The following is a 4,901-nucleotide window of genomic DNA, read 5'->3' on the forward strand; positions in this document are numbered from 1 at the left end:
AATTGATTCTAGCCTATACCACGAAGACTCTGATCTCATGGAATGGAAGGCTCGGTTGTCAGGCGAGGCAACCATGCGTCATGAACCAGAAGGCTAAGAGATAAACATTCAAGCTTGATTGCTAGTAGAACAGAGGTGGTTGTTAGGCACGCGTTCATAGGTGAGAATGATGATGAGTGTCATGGATCATCACATTCGTCAGGTTGAAGAACGAGTGTATATCTTAGAGAAGAAATAGGCTTGAGTTGAATAGAAAAACAATAGTACTTTGCATTAATTCATGAGGAACAGCAAAGCTCCACACCTTAATCTATGGTGTAGATAAACTCCACCGTTGAAAATACATAAGAACAAAAGGTCTAGGCATGACCGAATGGCCATCCTCCCAAAGAGGGTTCAATCATCAAAACATGATTCAAAGATGATCAAAAGATGAATTGAAAGATGAAAATACAATAGCAAAAGGTCCTATTTATAGAAAACTAGTAGCCTAGGGTTACAGAAATAGGTAATTAATGCAGAAATCTTCTTCCGGGCCCACTTGGTGTGTGCTTGGGCTGAGCATTGAAGCTTTCACATGTAGAGACTTTTCTTGGAGTTAAATGTCAGCTGTTGTGCCAGTTTGGGCGTTTAACTCCAGCTTTTATGCCAGTTCTGGCGTTTTGACGCCAGAATTTTTGTGCTGACTTGGAACGCCGGTTTGGGCCATCAAATCTTAGGCAAAGTATGGACTATTATATATTGCTGGAAAGCCCAGGATGTCTACTTTCCAAAGCAATTGAGAGCGCGCCAATTGGGCTTTTGTAGCTCCAGAAAATCTACTTCGAGTGCAGGGAGGTCAGAATCCAACAGCATCTGCAGTCCTTTTTCAGCCTCTGAATCAGATTTTTGCTCAGGTCCCTCAATTTCAGCCAGAAAATACCTGAAATCACAGAAAAATACAAAAACTCATAGTAAAGTCTAGAAATATAATTTTTATTTAAAAACTAATAAAATATAATAAAAACTAACTAAAATATACTAAAAATATACTAAAAACAATGCCAAAAAGCGTATAAATTATCCGCTCATCACAACACCAAACTTAAATTGTTGCTTGTCCCCAAGCAACTAAAAATAAAGTAGGATAAAAAGAAGAGAATATACAATGAATTCCAAAAATATCTATGAAGATCAGTCTTAATTAGATGAGCGGGGCTATTAGCTTTTTGCTTCCGAACAGTTTTGGCATCTCACTTTATCCCTTGAATTTCAGAATGATTGGCATCTATAGGAACTCTGAATTCAGATAGTGTTATTGATTCTACTAGTTAAGTATGTTGATTCTTGAACACAATTACTTTATGAGTCTTGGCTGTGACCCTAAGCATTTTGTTTTCCAGTATTATCACCGGATACATAAATACCACAGACACATAACTGGGTGAACCTTTTTAGATTGTGACTTAGCTTTGCTAGAGTCCCTAATTAGAGGTGTCCAGAGCTCTTAAGCACACTCTTTTTGCTTTGGACCACGACTTTAATCGCTCAGTCTCAAGCTTTCACTTGACACCTTCACGCCACAAGCACATGGTTAGGGACAGCTTGGTGCAGCCGCTTAGGCCAGGATTTTATTCTTGTGGGCCCTCCTATCCACTGATGCTCAAAGCCTTGGATCCTTTTTATTTTACCCTTGCCTTTTGGTTTAAAGGGCTATTGGCTTTTTCTGCTTGCTTTTTTCTTTTTCTTTCTTTTTCTTTTCTTCTTTTTTTTCACATATATTTTTTTCTGCAAGCTTTTCACTGCTTTTTCTTGCTTCAAGAATCAATTTTATGATTTTTCAGATCATCAATTACATTTCTCCTTTTTCATTATTCTTTCAAGAGCCAACAATTTTAACATTCATAAACAACAAATTCAAAAATATGCACTGTTCAAGCATTCATTCAGAAAAACAAAAAGTATTACCACCACATCAAAATAATTAATCTATTTTAAAATTCGAAATTCATGCACTTCTTTTTCTTTTTTGATTAAAACATTTTTCTTTTAAGAAAGGTGATGGATTCATAGGACATTCATAACTTTAAGACATAGACACTAAGACACTAATGATCATGTAATAAAGACACAAACATAGATAAACCTAAAGCATAATTTTCGAAAAACAGAAAAATAAAGAACAAGAAAATTAAAGAACGGGTCCACCTTAGTGATGGCGGCTTGTTCTTCCTCTTAAAGATCTTATGGAGTGCTTGAGCTCCTCAATGTCTCTTTCTTGCCTTTATTGCTCCTCCCTCATGACTCTTTGGTCTTCTCTAATTTCATGGAGGAGGATAGAATGCTCTTGGTACTCCACCCTTAGTTGTCCTATATTGGAACTCAATTCTCCTAGGGATGTGTTGATTTGCTCCCAATAGTTTGGTGGAGGAAAATGCATCCCTTGAGGCATCTCAGGGATTTCATGATGAGGAATTTCCTCATGCTCTTGCCCATGAGTGGGATCTCTTGTTTGCTCCATCCTTTTTCTTAGTGATGGGCTTGTCCTCATCAATGAGGATGTCTTCCTCTATGTCAATTCCAGCTGAATTGCAGAGGTGACAAATGAGATGAGGGAATGCTAACCTTGCCAAAGTAGAGGACTTGGTCCAACCTTTGATCAAAGTTTACCCTTCTAGTGTAGGGGCGTGCATCTCCTTGCATCATGGGCAAGTTGAATGCCAACCTTACATTTTTCGGACTGAAATCTAAGCATTTCTCCCGGACCATTGTAAACCAATTTTTTGGGTCCGAGTTCATACTTTGATCATGGTTCTTAGTGATCCATGCATTGGCATAGAACTCTTGAACCATTAAGATCCCGACTTGTTGAATGGAGTTGGTGAGAATTTCCCAACCTCTTCTTTGAATCTCATGTCGGATCTCCAGATATTCACCCTGTTGAGCATGAAAGGGACCTCGGGGATCACCTTTTTATTGGCCACAACTTCATAGAAGTGGTCTTAATGCACCCTTGAGATGAATCTCTCCATCTCCCATGACTCGGAGGTGGAAGCTTTTGTCTTCCCTTTCCTCTTTCTAGAGGTTTCTCTGGCCTTTGGTGCCATAAATGGTTGTGGAAAAATAAAAAGCAACGCGTTTACCACACCAAACTTAGAAGGTTTGCTCGCCCTCGAGCAAAAGAAGAAAGAAAAGAGTATAAGAAAATGGAGGAGATGGAGGGGATTTTGTGGTTCGGTCAAGGGGGAGAAGTAGTGTGTATGATGTATGAAAATAAAGGAGTGAAGATGGGTTTATATAGGAGTGGAGAGAGGGGTAGGGTTCGGCCATGTATGGGTGGGATTGGGAGGGAAAGTGGTTTGAATTTGAATGGTGAGGTAGATGGGGTTTTATGATGGATGGATGTGGATTGGTGAAGAGATTATGGAGAAGAGGGTAGGATTTGATAGGTGAGGGGTATTTGGGGAAGAGGTATTGAGGTGATTGGTGGAGGATATTTGGGGAAGGTTGTTATGGAGTGGTGTGAAGAAGAGAGAGAGATGAAGTAGGTGGGGATCCTGTGGAGCCCACAGATCCTGAGGTGTCAAGGATTTCTCATCCCTGCACCATGTAGCGTGTAAACGCCCCCTTGATTGCCAATCCTGGCGTTAAACGCCAGGTTGCTGCCCATTTCTGGCGTTTAACGCCAGCTTTTCTCCCCTTTCTGGCGTTAAACGCACAGAATGGTGCCAGACTGGGCGTTTAACGCCCATTCTACTACCCTTACTGGCGTTTAAACGCCAGTAAACTTCTCCTCCATGGTGTGCTATTTTTAATACTGTTTTTCATTCTGTTTTTGATTTTTCAGTTATTTTTGTGACTTCACATGATCATCAACCTATAGAAAACATAAAATAACAATGGAAAATAAAAAGATATGATTAAATTGGATTGCCTCCCAACAAGCGCTTCTTTAATGTCAATAGCTTGACAGTGGGCTCTCATATAGCCTCACAGATACTCAGAGCATGATGATGACCTCCTAACACCAAACTTAGAGTTTGAATGTGGGGGCTCTATTTGACTCTGCATTGAGAGAAGCTTTTCATGCTTCCTCTCCATGGTTACAGAGGAATATCCTTGAGCTTTAAACACAAGGGAGTCCTCATTCACTTGAAGGACCAATTCTCCTCTGTCAACATCAATCACAGCTTTTGCTGTGGCTAGGAAGGGTCTGCCAAGGATGATGGATTCATCCATACACTTCCCAGTGTCTAGGATTATGAAATCAGCAGGGATGTAGTGGCCTTCAACCTTTACCAAGACATCCTCTACAAGTCCATAAGCCTGTTTCCTTGAATTGTCTGTCATCTCCAGTGAGATTCTTGCGGCTTGCACCTCAAGGATCCCTAGCTTCTCCATTACAGAGAGAGGCATGAGGTTTATGCTTGACCCTAAGTCACACAGAGCCTTCTCAAAGGTCATGGTTCCTATGGTACAAGGTATTGAGAACTTTCCACGATCCTGTCTCTTTTGAGGTAATCTCTGTCTAGTCAAGTCATCCAGTTCTTTGATGAGCAAGGGGGGTTCATCCTCCCAAGTCTCATTACCAAATAACTTGGCATTCAGCTTCATGATTGCTCCAAGGTACTTAGTAACTTGCTCTTCAGTAACATCTTTATCCTCTTCAAAGGAAGAATACTCATCAGAGCTCATGAATGGCAGAAGTAAATTCAATGGAATCTCTATGGTCTCTGTATGAGCCTCAGATTCCCATGGTTTCTCATTAGGGAACTCCTTGGAGGCCAGTGAACGTCTATTGAGGTCTTCCTCAGTGAAAATCACTGTCTCTTCCTCCTCTCCAAGTTCGGCCGAGTGGGTAATGTTGATGGCCTTGCACTCTCTTTTTGGATTCTCTTCTGTATTGCTTGGGAGAGTACTAG

Source organism: Arachis ipaensis, chromosome B01 (assembly GCF_000816755.2).
Source record: "Arachis ipaensis cultivar K30076 chromosome B01, Araip1.1, whole genome shotgun sequence".
Lineage (NCBI taxonomy): Eukaryota > Viridiplantae > Streptophyta > Magnoliopsida > Fabales > Fabaceae > Arachis > Arachis ipaensis.